This window comes from Anser anser (assembly GCF_964211835.1).
Source record: "Anser anser genome assembly, chromosome: 4".
Lineage (NCBI taxonomy): Eukaryota > Metazoa > Chordata > Aves > Anseriformes > Anatidae > Anser > Anser anser.
Window position 1 is genome coordinate 56,329,486 of NC_139724.1, and position 22,025 is coordinate 56,351,510.

The following is a 22,025-nucleotide window of genomic DNA, read 5'->3' on the forward strand; positions in this document are numbered from 1 at the left end:
TGGAGAGGTTAAGAGGCCCCGCAGTTTAACTGTTCCGTTATAGCACAACAAATTTACTTCCTTTGTTGTTCAAGTTTTAATTTGGCTTGGAAGTTTTTGACCAAGTACTTTCTTTGGAAGCTAAACATACCTATACCAAGAGGTGATTATTTTTAATAGATTTAAAGGTACTTTGGCTATTTTTCTCTTTATTTTTTTTAAAAAAAAACTTACCCCTAAAAGAACTGGATTGGTGATGAATGAGGAACTGGTAGCAATGCCTATTTATTTTCTCATGGAAATAAGTTAGTCCCATTAGTTCAGGCTTGTCCTTTGTATTTTTGTAGCCACTTTTTATCTTCAAAAGTGCCATTGAAAGATATTAGATATTCAGAAGTCATCATTATGGCTTAAATGCTGCTTCTTATCCTCATTATCTCCATATTCTTAAACTTTTAAATGTTTGGATTCAGTTTGAAAAACTAATAGTTTGCGTGACAATTCTGATGTCATTCTTTTTACGGTTCAGTAGATTCATTACTTGTTCTCAGCCCCTTTTCCTCCTTAGTTGTTGGATTACAGTACTCCAGGAGGCTTATCTCAGAGTTGAACAAGAGCAATGTTGCTGCTAATGTATGCATTGCAAACAGCCAGAGAAAAGTCTACTCTAATTGTCTTAAATATCTAATCTGATGGATTTTTACTTCCTCTGCTAACTGTAATAATGTTTTTTCATCTTTTTACTAATAAAATGTGTATATTATGTATATTGTAAACATCTCACACTTTTCGACTGAGATGTGAATATGCTAATTGGTCACAGGTTTTCTTTTCATACAGTGGATATCTACATATTCGAGCTTTCTGAGTGTAAAGGAAAATTTTTTTCTTCCACTTAAATTATTTTGGTTTTGATTATTTTTTTTTGTCATGTTCTTTCATGATATTTTACATAGTTAAGTCTGAACTTCATACACCCTAGCTTCAGTTAAAATATTTTAAAGGCAGAGTGCTGAAGATAGTGAAAGCGTTACTAACTACTTTATAGGTTTTGGATGGAATCTATTGCATGTATACTTCACTACAGTATGTGTGTTTTTACTGAATCAAAGTTTTTATCTGTACAAGTAAAATGTTTGAAAAGACATCCAGTGAAGAGTGAGGAAAAGAACAAGGTCAGAAGTAAGGAGTCAGCAAGGACTCCTTGTATTGTGTCTGTCCTTAGGAATTAAGGCACAGGTTTACCTTCAGAACAGCATCTTGTTTGGACCCATTCTGGTTTTACCAGTAGTACTTCTCAGTAGTGCTGTCAGCCATGAAAAAGGCTATACACAACCAGCACTCGAGGCCCAAGGTCTATGAAGGTGTTAAGGCATTCAGGTGAGTGGAGTGAACAGACTGAATTTTCCCTAACAGAAGGTACAAAGCAAAACAAAGCTTGAAAGAAGCAATTTGGCGTGTTAATGAGTCTTAAACTTGAGGTAGGAGAAAATGCAAAAAATTGATGTTGTGATGTTTTAAAATACATAAGAGGATGGGTGTACTATATTTTGTTTGTACAGGGAAAGAGAATAATTTGAAAAAAGCAATAATTACTTGGTTAGGTTGGCATATTATTGATATAGTGATATAATGAGTGAACCATAGTGATAACACAGTAAATGTTAAAAAAAAAAAAAAAAGGTCTGGAGCCTCAAGAAGATAACATATCATCAATAAGCTGTTAGGATCACTGAACAGTTTGTAATTGCAATTAATAATCCTTAAGCAATTAAAGATTTGCTTGGGAGAAAGAGCAAACTCACTGCAAGTAGCGTAATATCCAATTGTTTTTACTTCTATTGTGGAATGACATTTTTTCTGGGACAGAGAATTTGTCTGTTTAGAAGAATGATGAAAATATTAAAGATAAATTTGTCAAAGAAAACCTTATTTTTTTGTTCAAGCTGCAAGGAGACTACACGTCTTCTCTTTAAAGTCAGTGACAAAAAGCTGAGGAACTTTTTCAAAAGCATTACATGATTCAAGTCATTGAGCTAAAGCCTGTGAGCTGCTTAAGCACAGAAGCCACTGATTAACTTCTTTTCTTTCCTTCTCACCTCCCAGGAACATGAAGGCGAATAGAGGTGGTGATAATATGGTTGGTATTTTTTTTTTTGCATAAATCAAGGAATATGTACCACAGAAGTGCTGAAATTTTTTTGACTTTGAAATATATCAAGGGAGAGTGCACAGGGCGCAGTGGGGAAGACACCACAGTTCACATGATCCGTTTCCCTCAGGGGTTCTTCTAGGGAGAAAATAACTCTTAAAAGTTGCCTGGGATTTTTTAAGCGCCCTGAAATTTATGGATCACCAGGGCAAGTTTAAAAAAACAAACAAACAACAAAAAAATAAAACAGGTCTGGAGCATTCATTTGGGTAATGTATTATAATTCGTTGATAAAATGTAGCTCTTGAAACATACCATTTTGTTTATGTCTGTAATAGTGATCTAAAAGAAGACCATGGCATGGACTTGAAAAGTGCCATGTGACTGTTTCTGGCAAGGTTTCAGCCTGTGCCTATCAGTATTTTCTCAAGTGATACACAAAGGGTTGAGAGCAAATGGTTTTCCCTAACTGTTGGTATGAGGCTGCCCTATTTTGAGAAGAAAGCTGAGGCATAAGGAGGTTGGTGTCCATTGTGCCAGTCGCAGAGAAATCATTATAAAACATTTTATTTACCTATAGAAATGTAGAACATTAGCACTGCTTTAGGGTGTTCTGTGAGAAATCAAGCTTCAAGAAAACAATCAGATGGGGTTTCTTCTTGTATAATAATTCCTATTGGTTTGCTGCCCTAAGTATTCAAACAGGACTAATCTTTGCAAGTGAAAAGCAGGGTTCTCTGAAGTGAAAAGTTAGGTCTGCTACCTTGGAATTCACTAGACATTTTTAATGTTATTTCTCAAATCTGTAGAAGTCCCTTCCCTCAGTATGGAAATGAAGAACTTGTGCCATATTCAACGTTCATTATGACAGCAGAATATAGTTTTGTTACTTGGAAACAACTTCTGTCTTTTGTTGTTACTACAATTAAACTTGTTAAAGAAGCACAGCTAAATGCCATGGTTTATAAATCTCTTGAGCTAAAGCAACTGTAACAAAAATCAAGATTTTGAGAGGCTTCTTAAAATGGTAGACAAGCAAACAACACCTTCTCTGCAAAGGTAAAAAAGCACACCACCACAACAAAGGAATATATTAGTGCGTAGAATTAAAATCAGATTTACTAATATTCCTTACAGTCAGTTTGCTTGCATGAATATCCATCTGTACTCATTTTTTTTTTAAAGGGGATGGGTGGATTATTTTGTATGGGTTGGTTCCTCTTTAAGCATAATGCTTAATTTTATACCTTTTTAAAGTTACTTCTTAAGTTATATTTCAGCATCATCAAACTAAGATAACACTTATGGAGCTTGATCCAAAATTATTGAAATAGGCAAGACTGTTCATTAAATCCAATTAGTTTTGGATCAAGCCCATTTTTTCACTATTTTTTAATGGAAGATTGGGGTTGATTAGAATCATGGGTTTACAAAGTTGGACCACAACTTTAAAACTGGCTAAGGACTAAAAACAGTGATGACCATTTTCAGCAAAGAGCTGCACACCACTGCTGGTTTTTGATATTTTTTTTATTGACAATGTTTCAATAATTCACAAAGGAACTTCCTGTTCAGTATATCCTACCCCATTTTTACTTTCAAGAGTACACAATATGCTGCTTTCAAGAGGTTTACCATTTGTTTGCTTGTTTGTTTGATTTTATGATTAACATAAGTGGATGTATCTGAATATCTCAATAAGGTGGGCTTCTGTAGAAAAAGAACACATAGTGAATATTTTGAAAAATGAGATATTTTAAAGCAGGTATACTGGTATATCTTTCTTTTAGAAATTGGACTTTATTTTAAATATTTAAAACAGGAATATTATATTAGCTAGTAAAAGTTTTTTTTTGAAGATAATTAGGCTTTATGATATCCAATCATTCTTGATTTCTGTTGACATCAGTAAGTCTGAGGAGCAGAAACCAAGGTCAGTGCTGGAAGTGCTCTTCAGTGTAGCAAGTCACTGCGGTAAAATTCTCCAGGCTTTCCTCCATAAGTCCTCTTTATGTCATTAAGACAGCTCTTGAAATAGGCATTACTTAACTTCTAGTGCTTATTAACTTTTTTCTATTATCAAGATAAAAGCTAAATGTTTTATTAATTGTGGAGTGTGTGCAAAACAGAATGAATGCAGGTAGAAGTATGCTTCTGTGTGCTGGCTGGGGTTCACTGAGCAATAAAACACCTTCTCAAGGCCATTGTCGTCCTTTGGCATTTTCATCTTTGCTTTTTTCCATTCAGCCTTTGCTCATGATGGTTTTATTTTTTTTAGCTGTAAATATCTTCAGGAGAGACTTTAATGGTTGAATAGCTGGATCATGTATTTTTCTGAAATAAAAATAAAAATTAAGTGACTTCCCTTTAATGCATCATTAGAAGAGTCGCTGATTATTAATTTTTACTAAATGACTGTGTAGCATGGAGGTAACTTAGTCACCTTAGTGATTCAGGTGGAGTACTGTTTCATTCACAGACTTTTAATTTGCCATTTGTTGGCAGTGGGGGGAAATGACTGGATGCGACTTCTCAGCTGGCTTGGCAATAGTACAGCCGGAGGTAGGGGAAGAAGAAAAAGGCAAGTCTAGGGAAAGCTCAGTTCCTGTACTTAATTATTTAAAAAGCTGCCTAATTGTAAGCTTTATCTTTGACAGTTGTCAGATGTCTTCCTGCAAGTGAAGATCAAAAGGAATAATTAGTATGTAGTCTCTTTGTCCCCCTGGCTAGCAGAATTTTTTTTAATCTGCTAAAATGTGCATTGAGGAGGCCCTTAATGGAAGGCAGTGATTTTCTCAGGTGAAAGTTTCCTTTCATTTTATCTAATTCTGTCTAGTTCCGGTTTTCAGACAAGTGGAATAGTAAGAAAAACTTGCCTTTGTGTATTTTTTAGCATAATTTCTTCAGCAAATTGACAAAAGGCTCCTACTGTGAGAGAGATGTTTCAGCGTAGTTTTTTTTTTTCTAATGTAGAACAAAGACCTCCCTGCAAATGTAACTGAGCTTTGAAAATATCAGTAATGTGTGAATCCTATATTCCTCTCCTGTTTTATTCTTAATTAAAGCCTTAATTGTCTCCCAGCATTGAATATTTTGGACTTGATTGTATCTGAAATATGCAAATATATGAGTTAATTCAGTTTTTAGTTAAAGCAATAAATACCTCACATATCTCTGCCTTGAAAAACTAGAGAAGAGGAGAAACTCTTCTTATTTGGACTTCAGGTGTAGTGGGAATGATTATGAAATGGATGCAGAAGGGTGAATTCGTGTGGCATTCTTTTGGACTTTCATTCAGACAAGTCTGCTGTAAACAGTGAGGTGCAAGAATCAGCTGATAAAAGGAGATTACAGCTTTTCTCAATCCTTGTGTACAGCTAGCTCTAGCAACAGCAACTGCTGATGTCTTCACTACAGAAGTCTGAGTGACTGCTAAGCTCGGTCAAGTACTGATCACTGCTGCTGCTTGCAGCACCTGCATCCTTAGCTTTCCCCTTTCTTCTTTCCGTTCGCTGTGGCCTTTTACCTCTGCTCTTCTGAGTTCCACCTAAAATTCGGTGTTCATTCCTTTGTCCTACCCAAATTGCTCTCTCTAAAAAAATATATAGTTTTAATGCTTTGCTGGTGGGAAAAGCACTTCAGTGGCTTTGAATTCTACTTCTGTTAGCAAATAAGGTATATCCAACCAAACAGCATATATATATTTATTTACATAGTAAATACTACATAGTAGTAGTTACATACTAATTATAATTGCATGCAATTACTACATAGTAATAAAAAGCATGTACTAAATAAAGAATAAATTTAGAACTATCAGAATAGGTAGACCCATACATGTTGATCATGCTAAACTTCATAGTATTTGACAGGCAGAGTAAAAGGCTGAGAATCTTTTAGAATCACAGAATCACAGAATGGTTTGGGTTGGAAGGGACCTTAAAGACCACCCAGTTCCATCCCCCCTGCCATGGGCAGGGATGCCACTCACTTGAGCAGATTGCTCAAGCTGTATCCAGCCTGGCCTTGAACACTGTCAGGGATGGGGCATCCACAGCTTCTCTCGGCAACCTGTGCCAGTGTCTCACCACTCTCAGAGTAAAGAATTTCTTCCTCACATCTAATCTAAATCTCTCCTCTTTTAAGCTATTACTACTTGTCCTATCTCTACACTCCCTGACCAAGAGTCCCTCCCCAGCTTTCCTGTAGCCCCCCTTTATGTACTGGAAGGTCACTGTAACGTCTCCCTGGAGTCTTCTCTTCTCCAGGCTGAACAACCCCAACTCCCTCAGCCTGTCTTCGTGGAAGAGGTGCTCCAGCCCTTTGATCATCCTTGTGGCCCTCCTTTTTAGGGCAGATCAATGGCAGACTATTTCCATTCAAAGCAAATACATAGAATTAGTCTACGTCATATCGTGCTGTTACATCAAAGACAAACAACCAAATAGAGAAAGTGAAGCCAGTCTGACAGACACTGGTGGGGGGTCAGAATGAGGTGAACATCAGAAATCATCAGAAAACTTTAGTGTTGCAGAAAAATTGCAGAAGCTAGAAAATGATCAGGTCATCACCTACACTCAGTCCCTAAGTTCTTTAATACAGAGTAGGTAAGAGCTCTTGAAGGTTTTTATGATGAGATATATCTTCTTCCCCTGTACAAATTTGCTCTCATCTATTTCTGTCTCTGTGAAAACACTATAATTCATGAGATCCTAGAATAATTTTGGCATTATTACAGCTTTTCACAGGTCTCAAACTCCTGAAACTGAAAACTCTTCAGTTGATAAAGGATAGAAAATTTCTGTTTATGTATGTAGAAAACCATGATAATATGATTTGAATATATCATAAAAGCTCAAGAAAAAGAAAACACGTGGAAGTCATGCTGTTATAAACACGGACAGTGTAAAGCCCAAGGGAAATCTCATCATTTATTTTTGTTAGTGTGTATATATGCATATACATGCATATATATATATATATATGTGTTCATTTGATTTTAGAATAATTTGGATTACAACAGCCTTCTTACCATCAATGAGTGATTTTCTGCAGGCAATACGTTTGTGTTTATAAATCGATTTTAAATAATTTCAACTCTACAAAAATACTAAAAATAAAAATCTTATTTTAATTTGTAGAACGTGTGCGCATATTGGAGTCAAGAACTAAGTCTTGTGAAAAGCAGAGTAAAAATGTAATTATGTCCTGGTGCTCCATTGTGTAACATTACTTTTTCAACAAAGCCTAAATTAAGACAGTCAGAATTTAGAAAACCTCGTAAGTTTTTTAAAATTTGGATTAATCTTCTAGTTTTTTACAATTAACAGTCATTACAATTTATGAAAATACTATGTTATGTTAAAATAATTGCATTTCTCAGTGGAAAAGACATTTTTTAAGGACAAAACCATTAAGAAATAGAGGAAAAAAAATGAGCAAAGCAATGCAGAATGAAAGATACAAATTAGCATTTTTTTAGCATCTATATATAATTCCAGCAGTGCAAAATTATTAAAACTTAATGGGAAAATAGAAGATTTTTCTAAAGAGAAAAAAAAAAGGGGAAGAAAATACCTACTCTAAACCAAGTATGGGAGCCATGTGACACAGACATGTTTATAACTGTTACAATCTAAAAGGACATTTTGAACAAAACTGCATATAAAAAAAAAAATCTTCTCCCCCCCCCAAAAAAAAAAATACACACAAAAAACAAGCAAACAAAAAAACCCACCAACAACCAACCAACCAAGAATCCACAACCAAAACAAAATTTAAAACATGGAGAGAAATGAGAAAGATAGCACAGTGTCATGTAGCTGTGCCAAGGCCACCCGGCATGTGTGTGCCCTAGGTGTCTTGCTGCTGTCAGGCTGAAAAGACTGTTCTTCTTCTGGAAACTACCGTACAAAAAAAAGGGCTTGAGATGAAAGAGGCTTCATGCATTCCCAAGGACTTCAGTACGAATTCTGGGTGCAGACAAGGAACAGTCACAGGTTGAGGAGCTTGGGAGCAATTTAGGTATAGCTCCATAATTCTCTCAGCCTGAGGGCAACCTGAGATGGACAAGGGGGTTGGCTATTCAAGAGATTCATGGTATGATGTCTTTGTTTCCAGTTCTGACACAATTCTCTGTAACAATCTTGTCTGAAGTGCATACATTTTATGTTCTCTTTGGGCTCCCCCTTCCCACTCCCCCCAAAAAATAAAATCAAAAGCACACAAAAATGTGTTTTTCCATAACTTAAATTTTAGCACTTTCAGTCTTTATCTCTCTTTTTTTAAAAGTCACATTTCAGTGACAACATTGTGTTCAGTTACTATAGTCAGTCCTGTTTATTGGCACTCACCTGTACGTGATTCAATTAATCTGCCTTTTTGGATTCATCAAATACCACAGAAAAACTCTAGCGTATATACTTTCTTCTCTTTCCTTCAGTTCTGTTGAAATGTAATATGCTGTATTGAGCCAAGTCAGTGTGCATTATTCATAACCAGATAAACTTTCTGGATAGTTTCTAATACTTTTTTGATTTCAGAAATAATCAGTGGCACGTACTATTAGTAGTTTTCTTACATTAGTCTCTTCATCATTTATACCTTGTCCATTATGCTTCATTCTCTTTCCTCCTCTTGGGACAATGGCAACAGTTTCACTCTTAAGTCTCTCTTCAAGTTTCAGATTATTTTGCCAAATGCATATTGATATTTGGATGGATAAGGCAAATTAATGCTTGGGCAACTAACGTGATTTTGTCTTATTATCGAGCCAATTTAGTTCTGGGAGGCATCCAGAATTCAGCATTTGACTGTGCCTTTTTCATCTCCCTAATATTTACATTTAAAATGACCATATGCTAAGTGTATATAGTCCAAGCCAATCAAGATCAGTGTGAGAAATGTTTTTTTAGACAACAGAAAGACCAATGCTTCCAGTTAAATAGTTCTAATTTTTCACAGCACCTGCAGTTTATTGTGACACTACCAAAAGTGCATGAATTGTGCTTTATTGTCAGTAGCTTTATTGTACAATCCTTTCATCTGGACAGCTGTTTTGTGTTTTGAATGCATTACAAGTAGTTGAAATGGACTCTCTTTCCCTAGAGAATTCTTCCTGCTGTGAAGACATTTAAGGATTTCTCTACCTACCTCATAACTGTTCTTTAGCTGTTGAAAGAAGTTATATCATTTTTTCAAAGAAATCTAGAGCAGTCAGTTTAGTAAAATCCCAAGGGTCATAATCACCTATGGTGAAATCTGTCAGTGTATGGAGCTGCATTCACTTACATCAAGTTGAATTTGGCATAATTCCTGAAATACAGTAAAGCCTAGGAACAGACAATGTAAGGAAATTACACTGAAACTACAAGCTGTCCCCTGCATAAAGTTCTACAAATTATTAGGGACAGGCTTTCAAAAGTGTGAAGGGGATTTTTAAATTACACTTAATAAAATTTTTTAACAGCCTTGTCATAGGAGTATCCTTAGATAAAATCTTAATTCATCATCAGATTTATAGAATATATAACTTTTTTTTTTGTTTGTTTTTTAACTCGGGATCAGATAAGTAGAAGTTTTTATAGACTCTAGTGAAAATCAAGTATGGCTTTCAGGGTTCAAGTAGTTTGCTGAGTGATGACACCACAGTTCTGTAGCAACCAACCATTAGTTGGTTCTACTGTGGGTCTTGCTGTTCCACCCATGTATTTCACAGATAACATCTCCTTTGTGCTGACATGGGCATTCATACAGCCGTGCACTACTTTGGGAACAGATTTGGGTTAAAACTGTTTTGAAAAGGTTATTTTTCAATATATGTTGTTTTGCTATTACAACTCATTGTGCAGCTTCACAAACACTGGGCAACAGCACTCAGAAGAAGGCGCTTCACAGTGGTGGGAGAAAACAGCTCAGAGCAGGGGGAGCAAAGGGTAAGACCTCTCATGCTGTTAAAAATTCTGGCTCATTCTTGCTTGAGGAGCTTGTTGAACAGCAATGTTAGTCATAACATTTCCACTCTTTGGTATGTAATCCTGTGATCTAGCAGGATTTGAAGGTATTTTTTATTATTTCTATATAAATCCTTTCGTTCAATTTGAAGTAACTCTTGTACACATTATCACAGAATGTCATCTGAACAGAAATTTGAAAGCGTTGTTTTTCTCCTTTTCAAACTTTGTTTATTTAGTCTTCTGTTAAATAATTGTTCTTATGTCTCGACAGAATAATAAAATACGTATTTTTCCTTTCCTGTTATTATTTTCTGTAAAAGGTAATGTGCACTGCAGAAATAAGTATTGTCATGATTTGGAAATAAGACCAGACAACTGCACTGAGCTGTGAGAGTATTGTCAGGTTACTGTGCTGGGATCCCAAGTATATATAGGGTCCCCGCCATAAGAAGGACAGGGATATATTGGAACGAGTCCAGGGAAGTGCCACCAAGATGATAAGGGGCTGGAACACCTCTCCTGTGAAGAAATGTTGAGGGAACTCTGGGAAGACCTTGTAGTGGCTTTCCAGTACCTAAAGGGAGCCTACAGGAAATCTGGGGAGGGACTCTTGGTCAGGGAGTATAGTGATAGAACAAGTAGTAATGGCTTTAAAGTAAAAGAGGAAAGATTTAGATTAGATGTGAGGAAGAAATTCTTTACCCTGAGGGTGGTGAGGCACTGGCATAGGTTGCCCAGAGAAGCTGTGGATGCCCCATCCCTGGCAGTGCTCAAGGCCAGGCTGGATGGGGCTTTGAGCAACCTGATCTAGTGGGAGGTGTCCCTGCCCATGGCAGGGGGGTCGGCACTAGGTAATCTTTAAGGTCACTTCCAACCTAAACCATACTATGATTCTGAGAAGTGATACTGAAACCTTATTTCTGTGTTCACATATAACTTATTTACTTTATCCTTAATTAATTCTTAATTAATATTTTTAAGCACTGAAGCATGGGACAGTGAATGATACTGGGTACTGTTACTGTAAGTATTATTCAGATTTTTTAACCTGCTAAAGAAATCAATTTTGAACATTTTTGGTGACATTTCACTGTCCAAACCACTTGAACAGAGTGTTTCACCACACTAAATCTCTAATGGGAAAAAGGGGGTAGATAGCATACTCAGAATTTCCAATTTACTGCTCCCAATAAAACATTCTCCAAAAAAAATAGACTCCCTTGAAAATAATTTGTGTTAGATTCTAAATACTTCTGAAATCTACCTATTTAATTTCTTAAATGGGAGACAATCATTAAATGCAATAAAAAATGACAAGATACTGAGTTGTACATAACATAGGAGGAGATAAAATCCTAGTAATGTTATTCTGAGTTTTGTGACCAGCTCCAAGCTTCAGCTGTCACTTAAGAACAGCAGCACTGTCCTTTGTGGATTTTACATAGCAGATGTTTTAAAAATCAAGGCTGTAGCACCAGCTTCTGATTTGTTTGCTGATAATTAATTGCTTGTATTTTCAGCAGTATTGAGTATATAATCCAGTAGTTTAACTACAGGCAACTGAGAACTCACTATTAAAGTTTTTCATCATACTGCTGCCTTGGTCTGGCTAGATATACTCCTGAATAGCTTCTGACTCTGTCAAGCCACATTTCTTCAAATCTCTGAATATCTCTACCTCGTATATTCTAGGCTTTATAAAGCTTTCCTGTAGCTGGATAGTAATGTTTTTGATAACATATTTTCAGACTCTTCAACTAAGGTGAAGTTAGGGGAAAGTTAAGTGAAGCTTGAAGTGAAGAGATCCATGTGTCTGTCTAGGCTTGAAACGTTGCAGTCCAATTTTATTCAGATTGGGAAAAAATGAAAAATAATGACAGTTCCATGAAAGAATATTTTCTTTGGAGGCACTTCTTATCTTCCTATTTTTGTGTATCTAAATTAATGTAAGGGCAACAATTACAAGATACAAAATAATTCCTTTAAAAATAAAAAGAGAAGATTTTTTTCCAAGACTCCCCCCACCCTCCTCCCTCGCCCCTTCACAAATGTGTTGGATGGAGAATTGCTCTGATTTTGGGGAATAACTTGTTTTATTTTCCTGGAACAGATTATTATTTTGTCAGCATTTCTCCACCTTCTAGTTGTAAATTCTGGGCTGACAGGCTTATTTTAGAGTATTTCTTCTTCAGATTAATTGGTTGGATTCAGTATGGCTCCTAATTAGAGGAAGTCATGATCATGGGGGTTCTCTGGCTGTGAACAGAGAAGTTATCCATTCCAGTACAGGACAGTGCCTTTCACACAGACAGTGCCATTCCTTGAGGAGTGCCGGTCAGAAGTTGCTGAAGGTGAAAGATGAAGTAAGGTCATTGGGTCAGCTCATAAGTGAAACTTAGCCATGCATTGATGTTTTGTTTTCAGTAAGACATTTTCATTCAACATTGAGGTATTATTTGAATTAGCAGTGGCTTTGAAACCAACGCCTATGATGTTCAATAACTTCAGTGGCTGGTTACTCTTGCATAGAGGGAAATTTGTTATGCCAGGGAGGTAATATTCATTCACAAGGACAGTGTTATTAAACTTTTAACTTTTTTTTTTAGCAAAATCTTATGATCTTAGAAAACTAACTTCTCTGTCATAATTTCTGGGGTGATATTTTTCTAAGATAAAAAGGTATATTATTTATTTAGTTAATAAAACAACTTTTTGACAACTAAAGCTAGAACATATGGAGAAAACATAATAAAAATTCAATTGTTTCCAACAGTGTTCTGGTATAACTAATATTTTTTATTATGAATAAACAAATCCTGAAGGAGGATTTTCCTTCTTAGGCACTTGTGCACCTGCTACAAGCCCTTAGAGACAAAAAAAATTGCATGAATACTGGGGATTTTATACTGTTTTGATCTTATGACTGTGAGGATGAAAATCACTTCAAAAAGTGTGAAAGAATTTCAGGAAGAAAAAGAAAACAGACATTGCCATGGATGTGAAAAATGATAATTACCTGAAAAATCATACCCCAAAAAATAGTTTTCACCCCTTCGAAAATATATTACACATTTTCACAGAATCACAGAATGCTAGGGATTTGGAGGACCTTGAAAGATCATCTAGTCCAATCCATGATTTTTATATTGCTTCTGTGCTTAAGGATAGTGGAAAAAAAATCACTTCTGAGGTAAGTCCTTTCCAATTTTTCCTAGGACGGTTTTAGATCCAAACTGAAGTTGAGCAGGGCTCTGGTTGAATATTGTCTAGTGAAGGAAATCGTGACACTGGTACACTTCTGTGAAAGGGAAGTAAAGAACATGTGCCAAAAGCAGTATAGTACAGATTACAGTGCTGTCAGGCCGCATCAGGTTCAACAAGAAAGACGGGATCAAAGGGAACAGCCATTATTCCACTTTCATGCTGAAATGCAAGATAGGGGGTTCAGGGCATCTTTCAATCAGTTTTCTTCACAGAGAACATCTTTCAGTCTGAACTATAGCTAAATTTATGCAATGGAGTTATAGAATAGACCAATCTAAAAGATTATTATTTCAGAGACTTACACTTCTCCAGGAATTCTGATTGTGCCATCTACACCAAAAATATAAAGTTGCTAAGTATCAGATCAAGGGCAAACTGCAACAGGGCTGTATTTTTTCTCTATTTTTTCTATTCAAAGGCTAGTCTTCATTTTAAGAACTCAATTAGCAGATGTTCAGTCAGTTTGACTGACTATGCAGTATGCTTTGTTACACCCTGGTTCCAGGAAACAAACACTTTGGTATATCTGCATTGCATATGTCTATGATTCTGCAAGGAGGAGAGACACAAAAGGTAGAACTGGGTGCTGAATGAGTGTTGGTGAGCCTCCCTAGTCTGAGTTATCTGAGACTAATCATTTCACTCTGAGAGTACACCTGACCTATTCCAAATTTAATTTAAAGTGTCTTAAGGTGTCAGGGGTTTTAGCCACGTTTGCTGACATAAGTTATGACTATTCGAGTTCCTACGCTTCAAGATAGCTTCACTTAACATTTCTGTAATTGAAAGATCTAGCTCATGTTCTTCTGAGGCATAGTTGTTGGGGTAAAAGATATGGAATAATTGGAAAGAGTGAAGGAAACTGTAAGCCACTATCTACCTCTCACAGGACTTCCTTATAACTTGTCCCTGTAATGTACATTCACTAAATTTTTTGCAGTATGTACCTGAAACTTTAATTATTTTACCATTGAACTGTTGATGGGATTTCATAATTCCTTTTGCTTTCCATTTGTGAGTATGTGTGTTTTTGTTTTTTTTTTTTAAAGTAATGTATTCTTTGGCCAAAGTATATCCCTCCTCTGTGCTATAGGTTCAGCCTTTGAGATAAGGGGAACTCCCCTCTGCTCCTTGCAATTGCTTCTCTGCAGTGAGCAGCTGAGTCCTGGCTGGGGGAAAGATACAGTATTTAATGTACTTGTGTTTTGTGGTGTAAAATAGGGCCTTTGCCTTAATCATGAGATATGCAGGGTTTCTTCAAGGGGAGACCTGGGTGAGTGAGGGTCAGGCTTACAGCACTGCCACCTCTTGTGACAAGAGTATAGGGACAGGGTGCAGTCTGGAATCAAGGCTGTGAACTGCACTGTATATTACTGTAGTGTCAGTGTATGACATCAAAGCAAAAAAACAGGTAGTCATGTGTTAAAGACTGTCCCTTATCACAACAATAATCATACCAATTTTTAAGCTAAGTACCTTCTTAAATATCATCTTGACTCCAGAGTAGTTCCACCTGAGAGAGGGAGAAGGAACTCAACCTTAGGAAGTCATCAAAAGATGGAGGAAAAAGAATTGTAAAATGGGAAATCCTGTGTCTGCAATGCATTATGCTGCCCGAATGCCAAAGATGAGCTCTAAAGCAAGCAGGATGAAACAGCCCAGGAAACCTTTTTTTTTAAAAGAAGCTGGTAAACAAGAAGAGGTCATTGGAATCTACCCTGCTAAGGTGACATAGTTGTTTGGGAAGACAGAGGAGAGCTGCAAATACAAATATATATATGTATATAAATACATATGCATATATATGTATATAAATACATGGCACATATAGGGGGAAGGTGTGTGTATATATATGTTCACTTATCTAGATATGTGTTTGCATGCTGTAGAAAGGAGAGTGGGTTGCGGAAGTAGCTGCTGTTATAGCCTAACCTGGAATATGAGAGGCTGAATCAGCAAGGCTTAAATTGGGCTGGGAGAATGTGACTGATCGATATACCTCTCCAGTAGAAGATGACCCCAAGGAGATAGGCAGGGGCCGTGAGCTCAGGAAGCTCAGGGGAGGCTGTCGGTGACTGATCCCTCCAGCTGCAAAGAAAGCTGAATTTATCTCAAAACAGAAGGGACTGAAGGCTGGCCTTTGCTTTAGATAAGGGGCTGTATCAGCCGAGCAGATTGGATGGATATATTAGTTGAGTGGATCAACTTTGTGTAAATGCTTTTTTCTTTCTAATTTTTTTTTTTTTTTTTTTTTTTACCACGAGTTTATCAAAAGTATGTGAATGTCTTCCTGAGTTAGCCACACCAGCACTGGGGATGTGGGGTTTATGCATAACTCAGTCCAATGTAGAGTATAAAAACAGCTGTGGGGAGAGGAATGGGCTCGAGCTGGTGTCAACCCACATATTCCTTCTCAGAGGCCAGAGGTACCTAGCATCATGATGGTGAGCATGTTGAGACCAGTAATGAGAGTCATGTTTATGTGGTGATGCAAATATATATATGTGTATGTTGCAATTTCTCTGTTCTATTAAGAGCAATTGTACTTCAATTTCAGTACCCTGCTGTATTGCTCTACTAAAGTCCTGTGTAACATCATCTGTCTACAGATGAGAAAATCTGGTATTAAACATTAAACTTTTTTCATGTGGAATATCTTAAAGAATGTGGTTAGAGAGTCCTGAACTGTGACAGGGAAGCCTGATTACAAGCATTCCGTACATCCACAGCATGCCTGCTCAGGGAAGCCAAGTGGAAGTGTATTGATGTTTTAAGTTAATTTTGTGAGTTCTCTGAGCTTTCTGACAAAAGAAATTAAACTTTATTGTGGAAGAGGCTGTGTCACATATCTGTATATGTTGTTACTGTCAACACACCCCCATGGGAGCTTGTTGTCAATCTAGTCTGGTTGTTACCAGAAGGTGTAGGCCAAAGACTCCACCAGAAAGTATTTAGCCAAGTTAGTTAGATAATCTCTTTCCACATAGTGTTGAATATCTTTAAGTAAGCATTTATATACATTTTTGGAGGGAGTATGTGTTAGATATACTAATATGAACCTTAATTTTAAGATATGTATCACTATTCTTCCTTTTCTTATTCTTTTCTGTGCAAAGGCAATATTAAAATTATACCATTCTATTTTCTCTTCAGAAGAGACAGACTAAGATCTTGTTGATGCCCAACAAAAAAATATTATCTGCTCAAAGGTTTGGCTACTGAAATTAGGCTTTTATGAACTTCTGGAAAGTTTTGCTCCAAGAGAGAGATGAACATGTCAGAAACTGTAAGACTTTGATTAATGAAATGAATATAACATTGGTCCATTGTTTAAAACAAATAATGGAGTATAAATGTGTCAAAACATCAGTTAGGTTGAACTGGCATATTCTTTCTTTTGTATTGATAACCTATGGCTCAATCCTGTTGATTAATGTACATTTTTATCAACTCATTCATTGATCTACTTTAATTTGATCTTTTCAGCCCATATTAGGATAACAATAAGATATGGGTATTTCAAAATTGAGTTTTATCATGAAAATAAACCAATACAGTGATGTTTCAAGAAACTGGGTATGTTTTAGCCAGATGCAGGAAGCTGTGCATCCACCAGGTATATACTTTGAGTCACTTGATGAATACAGTCCAGCCATACAGGAAAGTTTTGATGCTAAACCCAAATTATTAGGATCAGAGTGGAGTGGGGTGCTAGCCTGGGTACATGCTTATGGTTTAATCTTAAGTAATAAGAATTAGACTTTTTATTTTCGCAGTCTGGATATAACAAAATTTCCTGATTAATAAATGTTAAAAATCTCACTTGTTGCTTAATGATCTGAGATGACTCATTCAATAACGATTCCTTTATCAATAAAGTATAATCAGTGGCTATGTTGTTACAGCATTATTTATTTATTTATTTTTACCTTTACTTCACCTTTTCACTTCTCAGTGTGACTCCCAGTGACTATTTCAAAATAGCGAAGCATGCAGGCAATTCAGTAACTGCTGTTGGCTATACTCTTTTATTAGTACTACAAGTTAGAGGGGAAAAAACCTTCAACAGCTTAAAACAGAGGAGGTTATTATGCTATGTGATGGTTTTGTTACAGCATCTGGTATTCCCTCTTTAGCAAGTATATGTTTGTCTCAGGATATTCTTCTGAAAGCACATTCATTAGTGAACATACAACCCTGATCATGTATTTTACATCATGCAGTTAATCATAATCTTGATGGTATAGTGGAAGACCTGCTTTTCAACAATCAGGAACTGGAATTTGCTCTTGTGAATGAGAGAACTGTAAAAATATTGAAGGGTAAGAATTGATTTTAAAGATGAAATTCTGCTAGATATTAAGAATAGAAACAACATATTTGCAGACAAACACTGCAGCAGAGAGGTCAGATGGGAACCCCCCTGTAGAAGTTTCTTATCGCTTACCTCTTCAAAGAATTCCTCATGTTATGTATCGAGGATATCAGACTTGAAACTTACTTTGCATTTAGGAATATCAAATATGAAATAAAGGATTTGTCTTTTTACAGATTGAATTGTCTCCAGCAGAGAAGGCAGAATTCCATGCTGTCATGCCCTCTTATAACAGTAAGTTCACGTACTCTTAGAACAACAAATTTAAAAATAATATAAACGACAACAGTGTCAGTTGTTGGGTTTATAAGAAGGTAAGTTAAGTCTTTGGCAACAGCTTGGTTGGGTTTAAGAAGTTAATTTAATGCTATCCATTATATTATTTGAGCAATATACTCCGTACTAGGTCTGTAACATCAGTGGATTTTACAAGGACATTAAGATACTAGTGAGGTACATCTGGTACAGAATATCCTGTACTTCCTTTATTTATTCCTTATTTATTCATATTGAATAGCATTTCATATCTTTTATTAACAGTTCATATCTCAGTTTCATATCTGAACGTCATTGTGGTATGAAAATCTGAATCTTGAGCTTGGAAAAAAAACAGATCTTTACAAGTCAAGATATTGCCATAAAAGATGGCAGGGAGACAAAAATGGAAGCTGTTCAAAAACCAGTATTGTCTGGAAAAAAAATGAGGATTCCAAATCATGCAGGCTTATTGAACTTAAGGTCCTTGGGAGAGAGCTGAGAGAGCTGTGTTTTTATTCACAGTTTTAATTTTGTAATTTCATGTTTTTTTGAATATTGTTGTGATACCTCAAGTTATGGTGAAAAGCAGTGTATTAGAAATCAAATGCACAACATCACACCAGTATCCTATAAGTGCACACCAGTATCCTGCAGGATAAGAGCAGAACAAGCACACAGATATTTCACCAGTATACATTCTCAGTGGTAAGAACATGCGGCTCAAATGTTTCCCGAGCCCGAGATAGTTTCTTGTGTTTAAGATGGATTATTCTTCCATGCATTTATCAAATCTCCCATTAACTTATCTAAATGAATGTTCCATGAATGTTCATCCTATGGACAGGCAGAGGATGTGATATTGATTTTTCAAGCACTTTTATTTGTAGTCCATCCAAAATTCAGCCTTCTCCCATGCCTATATTCTGTGTTCCACTTTTAAGCCTTCCCAAATCCTTTTATCTCTGAGGCCCATACTTAGAGGCATTCTGACCCTTAATTAAATAAACAATTCAAAATCTATTAAAAAATAAAACCAAACATTAATGAGGTGCATTAGACTTGCCTACTTTTTTCTATTGTATCAGTGGGCAATAAACAGTAGTCTTCAGGTGGAAGCCTTAGATGTCTGACTGAGACATTACTTCCCTAAATTAATATTTGCATTGACAGATACTCAATCCAGTATAACAATTCATCACTGCCGCTGAGGACCACCTTCCAGCTTCTGTAACTGCAATATAACACTGTACTTGCCTTGACGTTTTCATGCCTTGTTAGCTTACTATTTAAAGGAAATGGAATAATAAACTGGAATACAATTTCATCTTCACAATTCAGTTTCTTTTCACCTTACCTTTAAATTCTCCAGTGGCTTGTTCCTTCGTGTATTCCCTGAAACAATATTTTTTTGATAACACTGAAAAGCTTAAAGTTGTTGGAAGAGTTTAGCTCAGATTCAGGAGGCTCTGGTAAAATTCCATATTGTCACACTGACTTTTTTTAGGGTAAACTTGAATAAACTATGTAATCCTTCTGTTTCTCACCTGTCTAAATTAGAGATAATAGTATTTTTCTGAGATACCAACCCACTGAGACATGGTAGTAAGTTGGATCAGGTAGGTATGAAAGAAAAGATATTAGAAAAACAAGTGAAAATATAAACTCATGTATCAACTCAAAAAAAAAAAAAAAGTATGTGGAAAACAGCCTGGTAAAAGTTGTGTCAAATTGCCTGCGGTGTATTGAATCTTGTTCTTCTGGAGCTGCTGGAACTAATTCTTCCCTTATACCAATTCTACATTGTCCAGCGGTGTGGCAGCCTGTGATAAGAGACTATTCCACATTCAGAAAATAAGAATAGCAGCTGAGCTAAGGATGTTGCTGAAGACTTAACTTACATATTTTGACTTTTAAGGGCTTAAGTCAGACCCCCAAATTTATTTAAATGTATTTTATATTGAATTATAATCATCATCCTACTTACCTCCCATCTGCTAAGCTGCTTAGAAAATAAACAGTATGTACTGTCTAAGCATATGCACGGAAAATAAACTGTCAAAGAGCCATTATGGGATTATTCTTTTGTTGTAGCTGTCATTGGGTGAGCTGTTCCTCATATGCTTGCTAAATTATATGACTTTTTTTAAAAACTCTTTGCTTTACATGCCAAGGTGTCCCTACTTACTTGTTTTATAAAACGCTAGTGAAATGAAATGGAGAAGTGTGATTCTGCAACACTCGTTCCTGCCTGCCAGATGGCTGAGTAACTTCTGCTTCAGAAGTCTCAACATTTCCATGCCCTGACAACTGGATTTACAAATGGTGTGATTAGGATATCTTGAAATGAGGCAAGCAGCTATTTACAAAAAAACAAAAACAAACAAACAAAAAAACCTGCTGCCTGCCTGTTTTCATTTAGATTTAAGCCTCTGATATGATCCTTAGATATTTAACTCCATGCCACTCTGATTAGACTCCCCTGTATGTTATCCCAACCCAATGGGTATCTCTCCTCGGTTTACTCTCTGAGATTTCTGGTAAGAGAAGGTATAGCTGTTTCTTTCTTTTAATTTTATATTTTATTATCCTTCACAACTTCTTTTCAAAAGTAAAGTTTTACTTCCTTTCATATCCCTTCCTTTAATACCCTTTGAGAGTATTTTACAAAAAAATATACACAGAACATAAATAACTGGTCTTTTTTTTCCCTTTAAAATGAGTGGTATTTTGTAGTGACTAAATTAATAGTATGTAATGTTCCCTAGAGGAACACTATATGGGCTGTTTGTAATTAATGAAAAAGAAGAAAACATTACAGAAAGATATTTTAGCACATTAACCAAAGTGTTCTGTTTTGACTATGTAAAGGCATGGATTTGGAAGCATGAGAATCATGAATAAATACAGATCAATCTGACAAATATGAAAAGAAAGTTTATGGGTAGCAAGAATTCTGAAAATATGATTGCTTTGGTTTTTAACTAGTAAGGTGAGCTGTTTGTGTAATACAAAATAAAGTGGAATTATTTCACTTCAGGTCAAGCTCTATGGCTTGAGTTTTGAGAAACAAAATCTGGTGTTTGGTTCTTTTTGTTTGTTTGTTCATGCTTTTGTTTGCGTTTGATTGACCTGAAATGGTGTTATATTATTTGGGTTAGAGTACTGTGCAGAAATATATGTTCTCATCAAACTCAGCCCTAGCAATCCCTTAGAACCTCCCATCCATTGGTATTTGCTGAATATTGTATAGTAGACACTGTACTTCTGTGTCATTGTATTAAGGAACTATGAGTCACTCACTATTGAAGCATAATATTGTTGGAAATCAAAAACAAAAACAAATCATTGTTTTTAAACCAGTAACACTGGAATGTTGTTCCAAGCATAATTTCAACCTTGCCATGTAATGATACTATTGCAGAAACTGATGCTGTCACATAACATGAGCTACTACCACACATAATAAATTTGCTGGGGTTGATACCAGTCATAGACTAGATGGTTAGAAAGGAACGCCTTAATCTGCCCTGCTGCTAGACTTACATGATAACAGTCCTCAATTCATCAGTTGCTGCCTTCTGACATGTCACTATATATTTTCCTTACTACATGCCTGGAACCGGAGAGCTCTTTGCTGGTATCAGATATTGATGGCTGGATAGGTTATCTTTTCTCTTTTAGCTCTTCAAATGAATCTGGGAAAGCAGCTACAATTAACCTCCTCGTTTATTTTACTAGGTCTGCTTGTTTATTTTTTCTTTTTACTGATCAGCTACAGTAATGATTGAGATTCCTCTTATTTTGTCTGTCTGCTTTCAGAAAAGAAGGTAAGCAATAACATGGCAATATGAGTGTCCTGGTTTCAGTTAGGACAGAGTTAATTTTCCTCCTAGTAGCTGGTAGGGTGCTATGTTTTGGATTAGGATGAGAAGAGCGCTGATAACATGCTGATGTTTTAATTGTTGCAGAGCAGTGTTTACACCAGGCCAAGGACTTCTCAGCTTCTCGCTCTGTCCTGCCAGCGAGCAGGCTAGGGGTGCAG